At 51.9% G+C, this 24,323-nt stretch overlaps 2 pseudogenes; both read right to left on the minus strand.

Annotated features, from left to right (window-relative positions):
• LOC124020582 overlaps positions 1–15,905 on the minus strand; it is a 32,743-nt pseudogene extending 16,838 nt beyond the window's left edge.
• A 3,026-nt stretch (positions 15,906–18,931) lies between these two features.
• LOC124020575 lies at positions 18,932–23,728 on the minus strand (annotated as a pseudogene).
• Positions 23,729–24,323: the final 595 nt, after the last annotated feature.

Here is a 24,323-nt window from a genome sequence, read left to right on the forward strand (position 1 = left end):
ACAGTGGTCACCAACCCCTGGTCCTCCCACTCAGCATCTCTCTACCACAGTGGACACCAACCCCTGGGACTCCCACTCAGCATCTCTCTACCACAGTGGTCACCAACCCCTGGTCCTCCCACTCAGCATCTCTCTACCACAGTGGTCACCAACCCCTGGTCCTGGGACTCCCACTCAGCATCTCTCTACCACAGTGGACACCAACCCCTGGTCCTGGGACTCCCACTCAGCATCTCTCTACCACAGTGGTCACCAACCCCTGGTCCTCCCACTCAGCATCTCTCTACCACAGTGGTCACCAACCCCTGGTCCTCCCACTCAGCATCTCTCTACCACAGTGGACACCAACCCCTGGTCCTCCCACTCAGCATCTCTCTACCACAGTGGTCACCAACCCCTGGTCCTGGGACTCCCACTCAGCATCTCTCTACCACAGTGGTCACCAACCCCTGGTCCTCCCACTCAGCATCTCTCTAACACAGTGGTCACCAACCCCTGGGACTCCCACTCACCATCTCTCTACCACAGTGGTCACCAACCCCTGGTCCTGGGACTCCCACTCAGCATCTCTCTACCACAGTGGTCACCAACCCCTGGTCCTCCCACTCAGCATCTCTCTACCACAGTGGTCACCAACCCCTGGTCCTCCCACTCAGCATCTCTCTACCACAGTGGTCACCAACCCCTGGTCCTCCCACTCAGCATCTCTCTACCACATTGGACACCAACCCCTGGGACTCCCACTCAGCATCTCTCTACCACATTGGACACCAACCCCTGGTCCTCCCACTCAGCATCTCTACCACAGTGGTCACCAACCCCTGGTCCTCCCACTCAGCATCTCTCTACCACATTGGACACCAACCCCTGGGACTCCCACTCAGCATCTCTCTACCACAGTGGTCACCAACCCCTGGTCCTGGGACTCCCACTCAGCATCTCTCTACCACAGTGGTCACCAACCCCTGGTCCTCCCACTCAGCATCTCTCTACCACATTGGACACCAACCCCTGGTCCTCCCACTCAGCATCTCTCTACCACAGTGGTCACCAACCCCTGGTCCTCCCACTCAGCATCTCTCTACCACAGTGGTCACCAACCCCTGGTCCTCCCACTCAGCATCTCTCTACCACAGTGGTCACCAACCCCTGGTCCTCCCACTCAGCATCTCTCTACCACAGTGGTCACCAACCCCTGGTCCTCCCACTCAGCATCTCTCTACCACAGTGGTCACCAACCCCTGGTCCTGGGACTCCCACTCAGCATCTCTCTACCACAGTGGTCACCAACCCCTGGTCCTGGGACTCCCACTCAGCATCTCTCTACCACAGTGGTCACCAACCCCTGGTCCTCCCACTCAGCATCTCTCTACCACAGTGGTCACCAACCCCTGGTCCTCCCACTCAGCATCTCTCTACCACAGTGGTCACCAACCCCTGGTCCTCCCACTCAGCATCTCTCTACCACAGTGGTCACCAACCCCTGGTCCTGGGACTCCCACTCAGCATCTCTCTACCACAGTGGTCACCAACCCCTGGTCCTCCCACTCAGCATCTCTCTAACACAGTGGTCACCAACCCCTGGGACTCCCACTCAGCATCTCTCTACCACAGTGGTCACCAACCCCTGGTCCTGGGACTCCCACTCAGCATCTCTCTACCACAGTGGTCACCAACCCCTGGTCCTGGGACTCAGCATCTCTCTACCACAGTGGTCACCAACCCCTGGTCCTCCCACTCAGCATCTCTCTACCACAGTGGTCACCAACCCCTGGTCCTCCCACTCAGCATCTCTCTACCACATTGGACACCAACCCCTGGGACTCCCACTCAGCATCTCTCTACCACATTGGACACCAACCCCTGGTCCTCCCACTCAGCATCTCTCTACCACATTGGACACCAACCCCTGGTCCTCCCACTCAGCATCTCTCTACCACATTGGACACCAACCCCTGGGACTCCCACTCAGCATCTCTCTACCACAGTGGTCACCAACCCCTGGTCCTGGGACTCCCACTCAGCATCTCTCTACCACAGTGGTCACCAACCCCTGGTCCTCCCACTCAGCATCTCTCTACCACAGTGGTCACCAACCCCTGGTCCTCCCACTCAGCATCTCTCTACCACAGTGGTCACCAACCCCTGGTCCTCCCACTCAGCATCTCTCTACCACAGTGGTCACCAACCCCTGGTCCTCCCACTCAGCATCTCTCTACCACAGTGGTCACCAACCCCTGGTCCTCCCACTCAGCATCTCTCTACCACAGTGGTCACCAACCCCTGGTCCTCCCACTCAGCATCTCTCTACCACAGTGGTCACCAACCCCTGGTCCTGGGACTCCCACTCAGCATCTCTCTACCACAGTGGTCACCAACCCCTGGTCCTGGGACTCCCACTCAGCATCTCTCTACCACAGTGGTCACCAACCCCTGGACCTGGGACTCCCACTCAGCATCTCTCTACCACATTGGACACCAACCCCTGGTCCTCCCACTCAGCATCTCTCTACCACATTGGACACCAACCCCTGGTCCTCCCACTCAGCATCTCTCTACCACATTGGACACCAACCCCTGGTCCTCCCACTCAGCATCTCTCTACCACAGTGGACACCAACCCCTGGTCCTCCCACTCAGCATCTCTCTACCACAGTGGACACCAACCCCTGGTCCTCCCACTCAGCATCTCTCTACCACAGTGGTCACCAACCCCTGGTCCTCCCACTCAGCATCTCTCTACCACAGTGGTCACCAACCCCTGGTCCTCCCACTCAGCATCTCTCTACCACAGTGGTCACCAACCCCTGGTCCTCCCACTCAGCATCTCTCTACCACATTGGACACCAACCCCTGGGACTCCCACTCAGCATCTCTCTACCACAGTGGACACCAACCCCTGGTCCTGGGACTCCCACTCAGCATCTCTCTACCACAGTGGTCACCAACCCCTGGTCCTCCCACTCAGCATCTCTCTACCACAGTGGTCACCAACCCCTGGGACTCCCACTCAGCATCTCTCTACCACAGTGGTCACCAACCCCTGGGACTCCCACTCAGCATCTCTCTACCACAGTGGTCACCAACCCCTGGTCCTGGGACTCCCACTCAGCATCTCTCTACCACAGTGGTCACCAACCCCTGGTCCTGGGACTCCCACTCAGCATCTCTCTACCACAGTGGTCACCAACCCCTGGTCCTCCCACTCAGCATCTCTCTACCACAGTGGTCACCAACCCCTGGGACTCCCACTCAGCATCTCTCTACCACAGTGGTCACCAACCCCTGGGACTCCCACTCAGCATCTCTCTACCACAGTGGTCACCAACCCCTGGTCCTGGGACTCCCACTCAGCATCTCTCTACCACAGTGGTCACCAACCCCTGGTCCTGGGACTCCCACTCAGCATCTCTCTACCACAGTGGTCACCAACCCCTGGTCCTCCCACTCAGCATCTCTCTACCACAGTGGTCACCAACCCCTGGTCCTCCCACTCAGCATCTCTCTACCACAGTGGTCACCAACCCCTGGTCCTCCCACTCAGCATCTCTCTACCACAGTGGTCACCAACCCCTGGTCCTCCCACTCAGCATCTCTCTACCACAGTGGTCACCAACCCCTGGTCCTCCCACTCAGCATCTCTCTACCACAGTGGTCACCAACCCCTGGTCCTCCCACTCAGCATCTCTCTACCACAGTGGTCACCAACCCCTGGTCCTCCCACTCAGCATCTCTCTACCACAGTGGTCACCAACCCCTGGTCCTCCCACTCAGCATCTCTCTACCACATTGGACACCAACCCCTGGTCCTCCCACTCAGCATCTCTCTACCACATTGGACACCAACCCCTGGTCCTCCCACTCAGCATCTCTCTACCACAGTGGACACCAACCCCTGGTCCTCCCACTCAGCATCTCTCTACCACAGTGGTCACCAACCCCTGGTCCTCCCACTCAGCATCTCTCTACCACAGTGGTCACCAACCCCTGGTCCTCCCACTCAGCATCTCTCTACCACAGTGGTCACCAACCCCTGGTCCTCCCACTCAGCATCTCTCTACCACATTGGACACCAACCCCTGGGACTCCCACTCAGCATCTCTCTACCACAGTGGACACCAACCCCTGGTCCTGGGACTCCCACTCAGCATCTCTCTACCACAGTGGTCACCAACCCCTGGTCCTCCCACTCAGCATCTCTCTACCACAGTGGTCACCAACCCCTGGGACTCCCACTCAGCATCTCTCTACCACAGTGGTCACCAACCCTGGGACTCCCACTCAGCATCTCTCTACCACAGTGGTCACCAACCCCTGGTCCTGGGACTCCCACTCAGCATCTCTCTACCACAGTGGTCACCAACCCCTGGTCCTCCCACTCAGCATCTCTCTACCACAGTGGTCACCAACCCCTGGTCCTCCCACTCAGCATCTCTCTACCACAGTGGTCACCAACCCCTGGGACTCCCACTCAGCATCTCTCTACCACAGTGGTCACCAACCCCTGGGACTCCCACTCAGCATCTCTCTACCACAGTGGTCACCAACCCCTGGTCCTGGGACTCCCACTCAGCATCTCTCTACCACAGTGGTCACCAACCCCTGGTCCTGGGACTCCCACTCAGCATCTCTCTACCACAGTGGTCACCAACCCCTGGTCCTCCCACTCAGCATCTCTCTACCACAGTGGTCACCAACCCCTGGTCCTCCCACTCAGCATCTCTCTACCACAGTGGTCACCAACCCCTGGTCCTCCCACTCAGCATCTCTCTACCACAGTGGTCACCAACCCCTGGTCCTCCCACTCAGCATCTCTCTACCACAGTGGACACCAACCCCTGGTCCTCCCACTCAGCATCTCTCTACCACAGTGGTCACCAACCCCTGGTCCTCCCACTCAGCATCTCTCTACCACAGTGGTCACCAACCCCTGGTCCTCCCACTCAGCATCTCTCTACCACAGTGGTCACCAACCCCTGGTCCTGGGACTCCCACTCAGCATCTCTCTACCACAGTGGACACCAACCCCTGGTCCTCCCACTCAGCATCTCTCTACCACAGTGGTCACCAACCTCTGGGACTCCCACTCAGCATCTCTCTACCACAGTGGTCACCAACCCCTGGTCCTGGGACTCCCACTCAGCATCTCTCTACCACAGTGGTCACCAACCCCTGGTCCTCCCACTCAGCATCTCTCTACCACAGTGGTCACCAACCCCTGGTCCTCCCACTCAGCATCTCTCTACCACAGTGGTCACCAACCCCTGGTCCTCCCACTCAGCATCTCTCTACCACAGTGGACACCAACCCCTGGTCCTCCCACTCAGCATCTCTCTACCACAGTGGTCACCAACCCCTGGTCCTCCCACTCAGCATCTCTCTACCACAGTGGTCACCAACCCCTGGTCCTCCCACTCAGCATCTCTCTACCACAGTGGACACCAACCCCTGGTCCTCCCACTCAGCATCTCTCTACCACATTGGACACCAACCCCTGGTCCTCCCACTCAGCATCTCTCTACCACATTGGACACCAACCCCTGGTCCTCCCACTCAGCATCTCTCTACCACAGTGGACACCAACCCCTGGTCCTCCCACTCAGCATCTCTCTACCACAGTGGTCACCAACCCCTGGTCCTGGGACTCCCACTCAGCATCTCTCTACCACAGTGGTCACCAACCCCTGGTCCTCCCACTCAGCATCTCTCTACCACAGTGGTCACCAACCCCTGGGACTCCCACTCAGCATCTCTCTACCACAGTGGTCACCAACCTCTGGGACTCCCACTCAGCATCTCTCTACCACAGTGGTCACCAACCCCTGGTCCTGGGACTCCCACTCAGCATCTCTCTACCACAGTGGTCACCAACCCCTGGTCCTCCCACTCAGCATCTCTCTACCACAGTGGTCACCAACCCCTGGTCCTCCCACTCAGCATCTCTCTACCACAGTGGTCACCAACCCCTGGTCCTGGTCCTCCCACTCAGCATCTCTCTACCACAGTGGTCACCAACCCCTGGGACTCCCACTCAGCATCTCTCTACCACAGTGGTCACCAACCCCTGGTCCTCCCACTCAGCATCTCTCTACCACAGTGGTCACCAACCCCTGGTCCTCCCACTCAGCATCTCTCTACCACAGTGGTCACCAACCCCTGGTCCTCCCACTCAGCATCTCTCTACCACAGTGGTCACCAACCCCTGGGACTCCCACTCAGCATCTCTCTACCACAGTGGTCACCAACCCCTGGTCCTGGGACTCCCACTCAGCATCTCTCTACCACAGTGGTCACCAACCCCTGGTCCTGGGACTCCCACTCAGCATCTCTCTACCACAGTGGTCACCAACCCCTGGTCCTCCCACTCAGCATCTCTCTACCACAGTGGTCACCAACCCCTGGTCCTCCCACTCAGCATCTCTCTACCACAGTGGTCACCAACCCCTGGGACTCCCACTCAGCATCTCTCTACCACAGTGGTCACCAACCCCTGGTCCTGGGACTCCCACTCAGCATCTCTCTACCACAGTGGTCACCAACCCCTGGTCCTCCCACTCAGCATCTCTCTACCACAGTGGTCACCAACCCCTGGGACTCCCACTCAGCATCTCTCTACCAGTGGTCACCAACCCCTGGTCCTGGGACTCCCACTCAGCATCTCTCTACCACAGTGGTCACCAACCCCTGGACCTGGGACTCCCACTCAGCATCTCTACCACAGTGGTCACCAACCCCTGGTCCTGGGACTCTCACTCAGCATCTCTCTACCACAGTGGTCACCAACCCCTGGTCCTCCCACTCAGCATCTCTCTACCACAGTGGTCACCAACCACTGGTCCTGGGACTCCCACTCAGCATCTCTCTACCACAGTGGTCACCAACCCCTGGTCCTCCCACTCAGCATCTCTCTACCACAGTGGTCACCAACCCCTGGGACTCCCACTCAGCATCTCTCTACCACAGTGGTCACCAACCCCTGGGACTCCCACTCAGCATCTCTCTACCACAGTGGTCACCAACCCCTGGTCCTCCCACTCAGCATCTCTCTACCACAGTGGTCACCAACCCCTGGTCCTGGATGAGTAACCAGAGGGTACAGGCTTTTGTTCCAGCTCAGCACTACAACTGGATTAGAAAGGACCAATTTGTATGTGCTTCTAAGCAAACCCTGGTAAACATCAAGTCAAACCACTTTACTGGGGGGGGGTTCCCCCAACATAGACTAAGTCTAGTCCTGGACTAAAAGGCAGGCGGACTGTGAGGAAACCCTGCACCCTCTACCTCCCCAGGTCCAGTGGTCGGTCAGTAACCCCTGCACCCTCTACCTCCCCAGGTCCAGTGGTGGTCAGTAACCCCTGCACCCTCTACCTCCCCAGGTCCAGTGGTCGGTCAGTAACCCCTGCACCCTCTACCTCCCCTCCAGTGGCCGGTCAGTAACCCCTGGTCCTCCCTCTACCTCCCCAGGTGGTCCAGTGTCCGGTCAGTAACCCCTGCACCCCCTACCTCCCCAGGTCCAGTACCACAGTGGTCAGTAACCCCTGCTCCCCTCTACCTCCCCAGGTCCAGTGGCCGGTCAGTAACCCCTGCACCCTCTACCTCCCCAGGTCCAGTGGCCGGTCAGTAACCCCTGCACCCTCCACCTCCCAGTGGTCCAGTGGCCGGTCCTAACCCCTGCACCCTCTACCTCCCCAGGTCCAGTCAACCCCTGCACCCTCTACCTCCCCAGGTCCAGTGGTCGGTCAGTAACCCCTGCACCCTCTCACCTCCCCAGGTGGTCAGTAACCCCTGCTCCCACTCAGCCTCTCCCACACCTCCCCAGGTCCAGTGGTCGGTCAGTAACCCCTGCACCCTCTACCTCCCCAGGTCCAGTGGTCGGTCAGTAACCCCTGCACCCTCTACCTCCCCAGGTCCAGTGGTCGGTCAGTAACCCCTGGACTCCCACCCATCTACCTCCCCAGGTCCAGTGGTCGGTCAGTAACCCCTGCACCCCTACCTCCCCAGGTCCAGTACCACGGTCACCAACCCCTGGGCTCCCCTCTACCTCCCCAGGTCCAGTGGTCGGTCAGTAACCCCTGCACCCTCTACCTCCCCAGGTCCAGTGGTGGTCAGTAACCCCTGCACCCTCCCTCCCCAGGTCCAGTGGTCGGTCAGTAACCCCTGCACCCCTACCTCCCCCAGGTCCAGTGGTCGGTCAGTAACCCCTGCACCCTCTACCTCCCCAGGTCCAGTGGTCGGTCAGTAAACCTCTACCTCCCCAGGTCCAGTGGTGGTCAGTAACCCCTGCTCCCTCTACCTCCCCAGGTCCAGTGGTCGGTCAGTAACCCTGCACCCTCTACCTCCCCAGGTCCAGTGGTGGTCAGTAACCCCTGTCCTCCCTCTCAGCCTCCCCAGGTCCAGTGGTCGGTCAGTACCCCCTGCACCCTCTACCTCCCCAGGTCCAGTGGTCGGTCAGTAACCCCTGCACCCTCTTCCAGTGGTCACCAACCCCAGGTCCTCGGTCAGTAACCCCTGCACCCCTACCTCCCCAGGTCCAGTGGTCGGTCATAACCCTGCACCCTCTACCTCCCCAGGTCCAGTGGTGGTCAGTAACCCCTGCACCCTCTACCTCCCCAGGTCCAGTGGTCCGGTCAGTAACCCCTGCACCCTCACCTCCCCAGGTCCAGTCAGTAACCCCTGCACCCTCTACCTCCCCAGGTCCAGTGGCGGTCAGCACTACAGTAACCCCTGCACCCTCTACCTCCCCAGGTCCAGTGGTTCAGTAACCCTGCACCCTCTACCTCCCCAGGTCCAGTGGTCGGTCAGTCAAACCCCTGCACCCTCTACCTCCCCAGGTCCAGTGGTCTACCTCCCCAGGTCAGTGGTCGGTAACCCCTGCACCCTCTACCTCCCCAGGTCCAGTGGTCGGTCAGTAACCCCTGCACCCTCTACCTCCCCAGGTCCAGTGGTCGGTCAGTAACCCCTGCACCCTCTACCTCCCCAGGTCCAGTGGTCGGTCAGTAACCCCTGCACCCTCTACCTCCCCAGGTCCAGTGGTCGGTCAGTAACCCCTGCACCCTCTACCTCCCCAGGTCCAGTGGTCGGTCAGTAACCCCTGCACCCTCTACCTCCCCAGGTCCAGTGGTCGGTCAGTAACCCCTGCACCCTCTACCTCCCCAGGTCCAGTGGCCGGTCAGTAACCCCTGCACCCTCTACCTCCCCAGGTCCAGTGGTCGGTCAGTAACCCCTGCACCCTCTACCTCCCCAGGTCCAGTGGTCGGTCAGTAACCCCTGCACCCTCTACCTCCCCAGGTCCAGTGGCCGGTCAGTAACCCCTGCACCTCTACCTCCCCAGGTCCAGTGGCCGGTCAGTAACCCCTGCACCCTCTACCTCCCCAGGTCCAGTGGCCGGTCAGTAACCCCTGCACCCTCTACCTCCCCAGGTCCAGTGGTCGGTCAGTAACCCCTGCACCCTCTACCTCCCCAGGTCCAGTGGTCGGTCAGTAACCCCTGCACCCTCTACCTCCCCAGGTCCAGTGGTCGGTCAGTAACCCCTGCACCCTCTACCTCCCCAGGTCCAGTGGTCGGTCAGTAACCCCTGCACCCTCTACCTCCCCAGGTCCAGTGGCCGGTCAGTAACCCCTGCACCCTCTACCTCCCCAGGTCCAGTGGTCGGTCAGTAACCCCTGCACCCTCTACCTCCCCAGGTCCAGTGGTCGGTCAGTAACCCCTGCACCCTCTACCTCCCCAGGTCCAGTGGTCGGTCAGTAACCCCTGCACCTCTACCTCCCCAGGTCCAGTGGTCGGTCAGTAACCCCTGCACCCTCTACCTCCCCAGGTCCAGTGGTCGGTCAGTAACCCCTGCACCCTCTACCTCCCCAGGTCCAGTGGTCGGTCAGTAACCCCTGCGTTCTGTAGCGTGCGAAGGCAAAGGGAGTGGAAGAGAAGGGGGAAGTTAAGGCAGGCGGGCTGTGAGACGGGTTCCACCTACACTGCTCTCCCATTTGAATCCTGAGACAGGTCCAGTAGTTCCCAGGCCCCCTAGTCGCTCAACACTGGACGGCTCTGGGTCAGAGTCAGTTAGGTCCTTCGGGGAGAGAGACACACATTACCCTGGTAGTCACTTGAAAGACGACAGACACTACATGCCTAATACTGGGGAGTGGGGTGGATCAGATTGACTCTACTCCCTGGTAGTCACTTTAAAGACGACAGACACTACATGCCTAATACTGGGGAGTGGTGTGGATCAGATTGACTCTACTCCCTGGTAGTTCATCTATGGAAGCAACGATAGACGTGCAGTGTAAGGCTGGTCTTCAGGGAGACATTACTCTGGCAGTTCATCTATAGAAGCAACGATAGATGTGCAGTGTAAGGCTGGTCTTCAGGGAGACATTACCCTGGTGGTTCATCTATAGAAGCAACGATAGACGTGGAGTGTAAGGCTGGTCTTCAGGGAGACATTACTTCACTCAGTCACACTTTAGACTAGATTACCTTTACATCTAGACAGGTGTGACGTTGACTACAGTCACTGTGTTGACACTAGATAAACTAGAATAACTGTCCAATACATCTCATGTGGAGTGTCAGGTAGATACATTACCCTTTGAGTCACGTTAAAGACTAGATACACTATGATAATGTGGAGTGTCAGGCCTGTCAAGGAGAGACATTACCCCTGGAGTCAGTTTAAAGACTAGATACACTATGATAATGTGGAGTGGGGTGTCAGGTCTGTCAGGTAGATACATTACCCCTGGAGTCACGTTAAAGACTAGATACACTATGATAATGTGGAGTGGGGTGTCAGGTCTGTCAGGTAGATACATTACCCCTGGAGTCAGTTTAAAGACTAGATACACTATGATAATGTGGAGTGGGGTGTCAGGTCTGTCAGGTAGATACATTACCCCTGGAGTCAGTTTAAAGACTAGATACACTATGATAATGTGGAGTGGGGTGTCAGGTCTGACAGGGAGAGACATTACCCCTGGAGTCAGTTTAAAGACTAGATACACTATGATAATGTGGAGTGGGGTGTCAGGTCTGTCAGGTAGATACATTACCCCCGGAGTCACGTTAAAGACTAGATACACTATGATAATGTGGAGTGGGGTGTCAGGTCTGACAGGGAGAGACATTACCCCTGGAGTCACGTTAAAGACTAGATACACTATGATAATGTGGAGTGGGGTTGACTACAGTAACTTATAGATGTAGAGGTGGTTTCCGAGACTCAGGGTTTAGTCTAGTGCTGGACTACAAACCAAGCTCAACAGAGAATCTACATTGAAAATGTTTTTTTCTGTCCATGATTAAGCTTCACCAGTGTCTGGGAAACAGTCCCCTGGTGTGTAGTGAGACGTCACTCAGGGCTTCCAGGGAGACACATACTACTCTGTGGGTTCAGTCACCACGGTAGATAGACTTCACCTATTGGGGTGTGGAGTTGACTAGATAGTCACTTTGTAGACTAGACAGTCTATACATCTACCAGGGAGCGAGATGTCAGTCACTTTGTAGACTAGACAGTCTATACATTTACCAGGGAGATAAAGAGAGAGAGAGAATGTGGGTTCACAGTCAGACTGGAGAACCCAGTAGGGCTGATCAGAGAGCCTATATCTAGTGAGATGTCTGATGTATTTACCTGGCTGTGGGTACAGCCAGTCACCCTGTAGAGATAGACTGGAGAACCTACTAGGGATGTATATCAGTGAGATCTTCAGTGGTCTCTGTGTGAGTTCATGCCAATCTGAGGATGCTGAAAGGGGAGTGGGACCAACACCTAGCTGTAACCTGATACCACAGCAGGTGTTGGACAATTGGCCCTTTTTAAATTATATCAGCTTCTGTATGTCTGAGTGTCCACCACACTAGGTGCACTTCTGAGTGTCCACTACTAACCTTCTCAGAGGGGTCTTTCAGGGCACTGAGGTCTTCGTCATCTTCCTCTAGGATCTTCAGAGGTTTAGTTGGTGTTTTCTTTCCTTTAGAGTCTCCTTTCCCCTCAGAGCTCTGTGGGAATAACAGAGCCATACATTAACCCTTTCCCCTCAGAGCTCTGTGGGAATAACAGAGCCATACATTAACCCCTTTCCCCTCAGAGCCATACATTAACCCTTTCCCCTCAGAGCCATACATTAACCCTTTCCCCTCAGAGCCATACATTAACCCTTTCCCCTCAGAGCCATACATTAACCCTTTCCCCTCAGAGCCATACATTAACCCTTTCCCCTCAGAGCCATACATTAACCCTTTCCCCTCAGAGCTCTGTGGGAATAACAGAGCCATACATTAACCCTTTCCCCTCAGAGCCATACATTAACCCTTTCCCCTCAGAGCCATACATTAACCCCTTTCCCCTCAGAGCTCTGTGGGAATAACAGAGCCATACATTAACCCTTTCCCTCAGAGCCATACATTAAGAGCCCCTTTCCCCTCAGAGCCATACATTAACCCTTTCCCTCAGAGCCATACATTAACCCTTTTCCCTCAGAGCTCTGTGGGAATAACAGAGCCATACATTAACCCTTTCCCTCAGAGCCATACATTAACCCTTTCTCAGAGCTCTGTGGGAATAACAGAGCCATACATTAACCCTTTCCCCTCAGAGCCATACATTAACCCTTTCCCTCAGAGCCATACATTAACCCTTTCCCTCAGAGCCATACATTAACCCTTTCCCCTCAGAGCTCTGTGGGAATAACAGAGCCATACATTAACCCTTTCCCCTCAGAGCCATACATTAACCCTTTCCCCTCAGAGCCATACATTAACCCTTTCCCCTCAGAGCCATACATTAACCCTTTCCCCTCAGAGCCATACATTAACCCTTTCCCTCAGAGCTCTGTGGGAATAACAGAGCCATACATTAACCCTTTAACCCCTCAGAGCTCTGTGGGAATAACAGAGCCATACATTAACCCTTTCCCCTCAGAGCCATACATTAACCCTTTCCCCTCAGAGCCATACATTAACCCTTTCCCTCAGAGCCATACATTAACCCTTTCCCCTCAGAGCCCATTAACCCTTTCCCCTCAGAGCCATACATTAACCCTTTCCCCTCAGAGCTCTGTGGGAATAACAGAGCCATACATTAACCCTTTCCCCTCAGAGCCATACATTAACCCCTTTCCCCTCAGAGCTCTGTGGGAATAACAGAGCCATACATTAACCCTTTCCCCTCAGAGCCATACATTAACCCCTTTCCCCTCAGAGCCATACATTAACCCCTTTCCCCTCAGAGCCATACATTAACCCCTTTCCCCTCAGAGCCATACATTAACCCCTTTCCCCTCAGAGCTCTGTGGTAATAACAGAGCCATACATTAACCCCTTTCCCCTCAGAGCTCTGTGGGAATAACAGAGCCATACATTAACCCCTTTCCCCTCAGAGCTCTGTGGGAATAACAGAGCCATACATGAACCCTTTCCCCTCAGAGCCATACATGTACCCCTTTCCCCTCAGAGCTCTGTCGGAATAACAGAGCCATACATGAACCCCTTTCCCCTCAGAGCTCTGTGGGAATAACAGAGCTATACATTAACCCCTTTCCCCTCAGAGCTCTGTGGGAATAACAGAGCCACACATTAACCCCTTTCACTCCAACCTCAGTTGTAACTAACCTGGTTATACCTAATTATTAGTATCAGATGTGCTAGATTCGGGTTAGAGTGTAAACCTACAGGAGGGTAGCTCTCCAGGAACAGGGTTGGAAAGCCCTGGTCTAACTAACCTATGAATGTATAGACACGGCATTATGGGTTTCCTACTTCTCCACTTCAGTATTACAGTGACATAGTCAAACTGTTGTTGAACTAATTTAGATGAACAATTTTTTGATGGTTGGACAAATCCCATCTATCTGGTGGCAATGTAACAGACATCACATCACTTGCTTAGCCATACCACTTCCTCCAGCTTCCACCGAGACTAGAACCCATACCACTTCCTCCCGCTTCCACCGAGACTAGAACCCATACCACTTCCTCCAGCTTCCGCCGAGACGAGAACCCATACCACTTCCTCCAGCTTCCACCGAGACTAGAACCCATACCACTTCCTCCAGCTTCCACCGAGACTAGAACCCATACCACTTCCTCCAGCTTCCACCGAGACTAGAACCCATAACACTTCCTCCAGCTTCCCCCGAGACTAGAACCCATAACACTTCCTCCAGCTTCCCCCGAGACTAGAACCCATACCACTTCCTCCAGCTTCCACCGAGACTAGAACCCATACCACTTCCTCCAGCTTCCACCGAGACGAGAACCCTGGACGTCTGCCTCAAAACTCACGTAACCGCCCTCCTGAAACGGTCTTTCCTGCTGCATCACAGAAAAGCTAGCAATCCAGCAACACAAGTAGAGACATGTCACGTTGAGGGAGGGAGGTTACGGAAAGAGGCAGGTAGCCTAGCGGTTAAGAGCGTTGGGCCAGTAACAAAAAGGTCACTGGTTCGAATCCCAGGGCCTAATAGGTGAAAAATAACTGTCAATGTGCCCTTGAGCAAGGCACTTAACCCTAGTTGCTCTGGATAAGAGTGTCTGCTAAATGACTAAAGTGTGTCTGGATTATCCAGGTGACTACCTGTTGACTACAACATTATACCCTCACCTGTTCTTTACCCGTGGCTTTTGGACTAACAGTCATGTTCACTAGGTATGAAACGGAAGAAATCGATCTAGAAATGACTTTTCTGGCTCCTTTCTGCCTGTCTGGGGGGGGGTACAACTACCTCACCTGTTCTTTCTGCCTGTCTGGGGGGGGGGGGGGGTACAACTACCTCACCTGTTCTTTCCCCCCCTGTTTCTCTTTCTTCTTCAGGAAGTCTTCCACTGCATCCACAGCCTGTTGGAAACGTTTGCCCTTGTTGATCTTGATCATCTCCTCTTTGTGGGGGTGGTATGGCTTCAGCTGCTCCACCTTTATCCAGGCACTGCACACACACACACACACAACTGGATAAGTGATGGAAGCAAGCTAGATATGGATATTAGTGATAAGTGATGTAGTAGGTTTGTTAACTTACTGGTCTTCAGTTCCAAAGAATTTGACAAAATGGCATTTTTTTCCCTCTTGGCTTTTTCAGGTCCTTTGGAGGACTGACGACCTGGAAAGACAAAGAAAGTTAATCACAATATCACTTACGTGTAGCTAGTCAGTTTAGCATACAATACCATTCTTAGTCAAAACGACCATGGTGTTCAGATGTCGCTAGCTTGAATTCGACAGATCTTACCTTGCCTGGCCACGGAGGATAGCGCCCGAGCTTTCCCCTAAAACAAAAACATTGCCATTTGATTGATGCTTAAACGTTGCATTATCGAGATAACGTTTAGATGTTCCGAATATAAATCCCACGACCCCTTGTATTCGTCGTCGCAGTAAACATTGGCTTCGAACAAGATGTCCCGGGTGGCACAGTCCCCAGATTAATATCTAGTTAGCTAGCTAAACTGGCTAATTTAAGAATGGATGTTGTTTCTCAAACATCACAGTACACACTTTTCAGATGTCATCAGTAAACATGTAGAGATAGCTAAACTATAAAAACAGCTAGAATATGGATTGAGCAATATTTACATACAGTTGCGTCCGGTTTCACTTCTCTGGGTGCGGCAAAGCTAAGTAGTTTACTGGCTAGCTAATGGCTATGCTGACTCGGGCTAAACAGGCAGTAACGTATTTGTTTTGAGTTCAATCGACAACTACCGTTAGTAAAAACGAATATTTTGTCACATCTACCTGATCAAATGTAACGAAAAAAACGCGATTTGAGTTGACCCGACACGGATTCAATGTAAACGATGAAATTCGAATGGAATAAGACGATTAAAGTAAGTTAAAAAAAATGCATTTCTCACCAAACTAGGTCCCCGATTCTCAGATGCACCGTCGCCATCTTAGAACTTTACTGAAACGTCGCACTGAAACACCGCGAAAGGACACACCCACCCCAAAACCACAGAGCTTCTACATCCAGAGGTACAGTATCGCGAGACTTCCGGGAACGCTAACGAAAACGAACAAACATACCAGGTCGGGGTTTGGGGTACAACAAGTCAATGAGAGAAGTGAAAAATTCGTCCTTAGTTGTTAATGTTCTCAACATCTAAAGGCACAACCTAGATTGGAGCCGACGTCTTCAGTAGTTGAACATGATATTACTCCAACCTCGTGAAAGTGACAAACTGACACGTTTTTCATTTTTCTGAAAAACGACTTTATATCGAAGGAGTTCCTTTGACTGCATGCACATGCGCAGTTCGGCGCAAGACGAACGCTATTCCCGATGACGTGTTTCTACGCATGAGCTTTGCTAGCCAACGTTGCCATGACATCGCCTAAACGCGTTATCTGGGATTTCACTTTTAGCCAATCTTCATACTGTCTGCCCAAATCCCGTAGTTACCACATACACAAAAACCAAAGTGTATTGCAAATGTAGAAGAGTAGGGAGGTGAGGCAATAAATAGGCCATAGAGGCAAAATAATTACAATTTAGCATTAATACTGGAGTGATAGATGTGCAGATGATGATGTGCCAGTAGAGATACTGGGGTGCAAAAGAGCAAGAGGGTAAGTAACAATATGGGGATGAGGTAGTTGGGTGTGCTGTTTACAGATGGGCTGTGTACGGGTACAGTGATCGGCAAGCTGCTCTGACAGCTGATGCTTAAAGTTAGAGTGGGAGATATAAGACTCCAGCTTCAGTGATTTTCGCAATTCGTTCCAGTCATTGGCAGCTGTTGATAATAGGATATGTAGAAGGGTGAGCCGGTTAAGGATCGATTCAGACAAGGTGGTAAAATTGTACTACAAGCGACAGTTTATTCAGAGTAAAGATATCTGGTACAGCGTAATTACGGCTCTCCGTTCGCTCGCACAGAACAGCAGGAAAAAGAGAGCGAGTTAACCGCTACACACACAATTTATACAGAACAGAAAGTAGGTTGATCCTGGAAGATCGGATCTTTGGATTGGAGGTTCAGCTGGGGTGTAGTCTGTAGTCTTCCGCCATTGGCTCAGTTGTCTGTCCGTCATCGTAGAATCCTCTTTGGGCACACAGTGTTCGGCTAAAAGGGAGATTATGTGTGTAATGTGGGAGCTATCCTGTAGGGGACCCCACAGGCTTTACTGTGAGTTGTAGCCATGTATTTAGCAGTAGGCTGGTCACTTGCATAAGAAATAGCAATTCTTTACACAGCAGAGAACTGGAAGTATCCTAATGTTATTGTAGTCTACTGTATCCTACTGCATCCTAATGTTATTGTAGTCTACTGTATCCTACTGCATCCTAATGTTATTGTAGTCTACTGTATCCTACTGCATCCTAATGTTATTGCAGCCTAATGTTATTGTAGTCTACTGTATCCTAATGTTATTGTAGTCTACTGTATCCTACTGCATCCTAATGTTATTGTAGTCTACTGTATCCTACTGCATCCTAATGTTATTGTAGTCTACTGTATCCTACTGCATCCTAATGTTATTGTAGTCTAGTATCCTACTGTTATCCTACTGCATCCTAATGTTATTGTAGTCTACTGTATCCTACTGCATCCTAATGTTATTGTAGTCTACTGTATCCTACTGTATCCTAATGTTATTGCAGCCTAATGTTATTGTAGTCTACTGTATCCTAATGTTATTGTAGTCTACTGTATCCTACTGCATCCTAATGTTATTGTAGCCTACTGCATCCTAATGTTATTGTAGCCTACGGTAGCCTACTGTGATAAAGCCGTGGATGGTTTTGGCTGGTTTGGTTGGTGGGAGGACTTTTCTTTCACCAGTACAAACATATCCTCTTCTCTTCAGCAATTTGTTTGTAACTGATTGGTTCAGATCTGTCCTTGAGATTAGCAGGAATACGGTGGTTTTCAAGAAAAGCTGCACAGTAATATTTCTTTCAATAAATACAAGCTTCATGTATGGAACATATGCCTAAGGATTACTTATCTATAAGCAATATATCTTTGTAAATCTATAGTGTTTAAAACTGGCCTACGTTTTAAAGAAACACACAACAACTTTACCCTTTATCTTTTGACTGTTTTATTCCTTATGTAAGACGTGTAAAAACAGGACAACTGAGAGACCGTTTGACAGTAGAATACCACAGACCGATATTACCAATATCCGTTCATATCCTTGTGTATGTAAATTCAACCCCACGTTCAAAATAAACATATTTAAAGTACTAACTCTAGCCCTGTACCCAGTGTAAGTAGTTTAACAAGTGTATTCCAGGGACAGACAGACAGAAAACCCTTGTACAACATTTGACTGGCTATAAATACAGCCATACCAACCCTCACTTAAAACCAGAACACCAGTTTGTGTATTTATAGTGTATTATGTGTTTGAAAATAAATATAACAGTGCATTGTAGAGAGAGAGAGAGAGAGAGAGAGAGAGAGAGAGAGAGAGAGAGAGACAGAGAGAGAGAGAGAGACAGAGAGAGACAGAGACAGAGAGAGAGAGAGAGAGAGAGAGAGAGAGAGAGAGAGAGAGAGAGAGAGAGACAGAGAGAGAGAGAGAGAGAGAGAGAGAGAGAGAGAGAGAGAGAGAGAGAGAGAGAGAGAGAGAGAGAGAGAGACAGAGAGAGAGAGAGAGAGAGAGAGAGAGAGAGAGAGAGAGAGAGAGAGAGAGAGAGAGAGAGAGAGAGAGAGAGAGAGAGAGAGAGAGAGAGAGAGAGAGAGAGAGAGAGAGAGAGAGACAGAGAGAGAGAGAGACAGAGACAGAGAGAGAGAGAGAGAGAGAGAGACAGAGAGAGAGAGAGAGAGAGAGAGAGAGAGAGAGAGAGAGAGAGAGAGAGAGAGAGAGAGAGAGAGAGAGAGAGAGAGAGAGAGAGAGAGAGAGAGAGAGAGAGAGAGAGAGAGAGAGAGAGAGAGAGAGAGAGAAGTATACATACAAAACTAACATTGTTTAATGTCAGATCAAGTACATCAGAATTAAAACATTTTGGAAGATTCAAATCTAGTGAAATCCAAAATCAAGAAACGCCACCCATTTCAAACTCATGGTCGTCAGAAACATAGACTTAAAAAAAAGTAGTTTTGTTCAGATGTTTCTTTTTCACTTGGTCTTTCCCGACACCATGACTCCAAACTCCTGGATGGTGATCTCCTTGTCATGGTACTGCTGCAGCTGGCGGTTGGTGATGTTCCCAGCCCTCAGGGCGTCTTCAATGGAGAACTTCTTCCCAGACTTCCTGTCGTGGAGAACAGAGGACTCCCCCTTGGGGCCCTTGACACTGATCTCCTCCCAGTCGCACTCCTGGCTCTGGAGGTTCACAAACATCTTCCAGTCGATCAGCCCCAGTTTGTAGGCCTCCTCTGGCCTCATCTCCTTACCCGAGTCGGGGTCGATGACCACAATGGATCTCCTCAGGTGGCTCTCCCTCTGCTCCCTCTTGATCTGGATGGCCGACAGGCTCTTCTGTAGCTTCTCGATCTCCTCATCCTTCTGGCTGGTGATGGCCTTCAGTTCGGCCAGCTCCCTCTGCAGTGAGTCCAGCCTCAGCTCTAGGTTCTTCCCGCTCTCCATGGGGGCCGAGTTGGAGATGCTCCGGGTCTCCGTGGAGGTGATCTGGATCTCGGACTGCAGCCTGCGGATGTCATTCTGTAGCCTCTGGTTCTCCTGCTGGAGGCGACTGCTCTCGTCACGGATGTAGTCCAGCTCCTTGGACGACTTGGTGTTGGTGAACTCCATGTCGGACAGGCGGGACTTGAGGCTGCCCAGCTCCTGGTCCAGCTCGAGCCTCCTCCTCTTCTCCTGTTCCAGCGTCCTCGTCATCTTCTCGATCTCCAGCTCAGCCTCCGGGTCTTTCTCTACCTGGATGGTCTCGGTGCGCACAACCTTCTCCTTCACCACCATCCTCTCCAGGGTGACCTGCTGCTCGAGCAGGACGTTCAGCTCCTTCTCCAGCAGGGTGCGCTTGTGTCTCTCCTCCTCCACCTGCAGCTTGAGGATGGAGTGCTCTTTCTCTTGCTGGGGTCCTGCTGGAGAACCACCATCTGTTTCACTGTGACCCTCTCCTGTTCTCCTTGTCCCTGACCTCCATCTCGTTCAACCTGACCCTCAGCCTCTGGATCTCCAGCTCTGCATCGCGCCGAGCTCGGCGTTCTCGCTCCAGCTCCTCCAGCTGTGCGTCCAGGTTGGCCTTCTGCCTCTGAAGTTGGAAGAGCTCCTCTTTCAGGGTCTCCCTCTGCCTCTGTTCATTGTTGATGCTCTGTGTGAAGGTGCTGCACTCTGACCTCAGTAATGGGTCCTCCTCCATCTTAACCACCTCCTGCTGGACAACCTTCTCCCTGACCTGGGACAGGTCGATCTTCCTTAGCCGGATCTTCTCCTCATTAGCTGATCGCTCCCTCTCCAGGTCCAGGCGTTTCTTCTGCTCGTCCGCCAGCTTCTCTTCAGGATCTCAATCTCCTCCTTGGTCTTGGGGTTTTCTTTGTACTCCAGCACCTCGTTAACCACCTCTTTAATTTGCACCTGTGGCTTGGTGTCCTTCCACCTCTGAATCTCGTCCCTCAGCTGCCTGATCTCCATCTCTGACTTCTCCGTCTGGTACGTCTTGTCCACAATCTCATTGCGGAGTTTCTCCAGCTCCCTCTCGGTCTGCGGGTCCGTCTTGTACTTGATGACTTCCTTGATGATCTCCTTGATCTCGATCTGTGGACCTCTGTTCCTCAGCATCTTCAGCTCGTCCTGGTGGGACTTTAGCTGCTGGTCGGCGTCTCTGTACCTCCTCTGGTGTTCCACCAGTTCCATGCGTAGGTTGGCCACTTCAGCCTCAGCCTTGGGGTCAGGCCTGACGATCTCCCTCACCTTCTCCTGAACTATGACCCTTGACTTTTCCTCCTCTAGGCTGGAGATCTTCCTCTGGAGGTCGGCGCGCTCCCTTTGGGAAGACCGGTGCTTGGCCTTCTCATCCTCATGTTGCATCCTGAGATTCTCTACCTCCCTCTCAAAGGCGATATCCTTCTCCACCTTCAGCACCTCCTTGATGGAGATCTTCTCCTCGGCCATGGACTTCTCCTTCTCCAGCCTGCGGAGCTTGTCCTGGAGGAAGCGCAGCTCGTCCTCCAGTTGCTTCCTGCCCTCCTGCTCCTTCTGCTTCCTGTCCAAGAGGATGCGGTACTCGTTCTCCAGTTGGTCGTTCTGCACTTTAATCACCTCCTCCTCTGTGATCACTTCCTGCTCCTTGGACTTCTGCTGTGCCAGGAGCGTCACCTGCTTGGTGATCTGGATCACCTCGTTGTCCTTGATGGTCTTCCTCCTCCTCAGTTCTTCCAGCTCCTCCCTGAGCCTCCTCACCTCCTCCTCCTGTCCGCGGTCCCTCTCGATACGCAGCACCTCCTTCACGGTGTACTGCTGTGCTCCTTCTTTGATCTCTGTTTCGATGCCGCGCAGCTTCAGCCTCAGCGCCTCCAGCTCGTTGTCCATGGCCCGGGTGACCCGGGTTTCGTCTGACAGTTTCTGACGGACATTGTGGACCTCGTCGACCAGAGTCGGATCCGGAACCTTCTTGATGATCTCCTTCTTGACGACCGTGTCCTCCGGCTTCTGGCCCTCCAACATGTAGATGTCCGTCTGGATTTCTCTAGATCCTTCTCCAGCTGCTCCCTCCTCTGAATCTCGTCTTTCAGTTGACTCTCGATCCTCCAGGATTCTTCTCCTGGAGCAGCAGATCTGACTTGTTGGACATTGTTGCTGACGATCACGTCTGATTGCTGAGAGAGAGAGGAGAGGAGGCTGGGGTTATTGTTTTTAGAAGTTAATGGCAATGATGTTTATTTAGAATGTTGTGACATTTAAATTCTATTTTGGATCTATATAAAGATGTGCCACATTGATTGTTGAACATTTATGAGTATCTCACCTGATTCATTAGTCCTTGCGCAAACTGCAGATTCGCCATCCTTTGCTTGTTAACTGCATTCACTTCGGTGAATTTAGCTTCAATGGCAGATTCCTGTCAACAAGGAAATTATGAAAATGTATGAAACCAGAGGCATCATTTGCTACAGTTATTATACTCTTTATTTTTTACTTCACACGTATTTTTCTTAACTGCATTGTTGGTTAAGGGCTTTAAATAAGCATTTCACTGTAAGGTCTCCCTGTTGGTTAAGGGCTTGTCGGTAAGCATCTCACTGTAAGGTCTACACCTGTTGGTTAAGGGCTTGTAAGTAAGCATCTCACTGTAAGGTCTCTACACCTGTTGGTTAAGGGCTTGTAAGTCAGCATCTCACTGTAAGGTCTACACCTGTTGGTTAAGGGCTGGTCAGTAAGCATCTCACTGTAAGGTCGACACCTGTTGGTTAAGGGCTGGTCAGTAAGCATCTCACTGTAAGGTCTACACCTGTTGGTTAAGGGCTGGTCAGTAAGCATCTCACTGTAAGGTCTACACCTGTTGGTTAAGGGCTTGTCAGTAAGCATCTCACTGTAAGGTCGACACCTGTTGGTTAAGGGCTTGTCAGTCAGCATCTCACTGTAAGGTCGACACCTGTTGGTTAAGGGCTGGTCAGTCAGCATCTCACTGTAAGGTCTACACCTGTTGGTTAAGGGCTGGTCAGTAAGCATCTCACTGTAAGGTCGACACCTGTTGGTTAAGGGCTTGTCAGTAAGCATCTCACTGTAAGGTCGACACCTGTTGGTTAAGGGCTTGTCAGTAAGCATCTCACTGTGAGGTCTACACCTGTTGGTTAAGGGCTTGTCAGTAAGCATCTCACTGTAAGGTCGACACCTGTTGGTTAAGGGCTTGTAAGTCAGCATCTCACTGTAAGGTCGACACCTGTTGTACTTGGCACATGTGACATAACATTTGATTAGATTTGATTTTCAGAATGTTTCCATAGAAGATGTCATACAAAAGACTTCTGAATATGTATCAAAAGGTGTCACATTACAACGTGTAATAGGCATTGAGGTTACAGTCAAGGGCTGACTCACATTACACAGTATTCCATATCAGTGGACTACTGCTCATGCACCCTATATAGTGCACTACTTTTGACCAGGGCCCATGTACTCTATTCCCTATATAGTGCACTACTTTTGACCAGGACCCATGCACCCTATTCCCTATATAGTGCACTACTTTTGACCAGGGCCCATGCACCCAATTCCCTATATAGTGCACTACTTTTGACCCTATTCCCTAATAGAGTGCACTACTTTTGACCAGGGCCCATACACCCTATTCCCTAATAGAGTGCACTACTTTTGACCAGGGCCCATGAACCCTATTCCCTACATAGTACACTACTTTTGACCAGGGTCTTATGACCAGAGTCCAAAAGTAGTGCACTAAATAGGTAAATGGGTTCCATATGGGCCACAGCTGCAGTCTTCCTTACCTCTTCCTTGACCCTGAGTGCAGGGGACTCCAGTCTGCTTCTCTTGTAGGTCTGGGACCAGCCCGTCTTCAAGGTCCAGAATAGACTTGAACTTCTCAGTATCATTCTCATAGTCCTGCAAAAACACAAATTAGTCAAATCAATTATTCATTGAAGAGGAAGAAAAATGAGAGAACATGTTAAATCAAATGGTCTACATTTCTCCGAGCCGTAGGTAATCAGAGTGGATGTGCCGATCGGTGTTCATTCACCTACCTTGACGGCCTGCTGGTAAAGTTGGGCATTTTTCGATACGTTGTTCAACTCAGACTCCTTCTTTTTAATGTCGGAGAGCAGGTTCTGGGACAACACAGCAATCAACATTTTAGACCGAGAAGGACATAACAGGACCATTAGAGGTAGAGGACTGACTATAGAAACATAACAGACCATTAGAGGTAGAGGACTGACTATAGAAACATAACAGGACCATTAGAGCTGTAGATAGGACTGACTATAGAAACATAACAGGACCATTAGAGGTAGAGGACTGACTATAGATAACAGTATAGAAACATAGAAACATAACAGACCATTAGAGGTAGAGGACTGACAGGACCATTAGAGATAGAGGACTATAGAAACATAACAGGACCATTAGAGGGACTGACTAAGATATAGAAACATAACAGGACAGGACCATTAACAGACCATTAGGATAGAGGACTGACTAGAGTATAGAAACATAACAGGACCATTAGAGGTAGAGGACTGACTATAGAAACATAACAGGACCATTAGAGGTAGAGGACTGACTATAAACATAACAGGACCATTAGAGGTAGAGGACTGACTATAGAAACATAACAGGACCATTAGAGGTAGAGGACTGACTAGAAACATAACAGACCATTAGAGGTAGAGGACTGACTATAGAAACATAACAGGACCATTAGAGATAGAGGACTGACTATAGAACATAACAG

This window comes from Oncorhynchus gorbuscha, unplaced genomic scaffold (assembly GCF_021184085.1).
Source record: "Oncorhynchus gorbuscha isolate QuinsamMale2020 ecotype Even-year unplaced genomic scaffold, OgorEven_v1.0 Un_scaffold_859, whole genome shotgun sequence".
Lineage (NCBI taxonomy): Eukaryota > Metazoa > Chordata > Actinopteri > Salmoniformes > Salmonidae > Oncorhynchus > Oncorhynchus gorbuscha.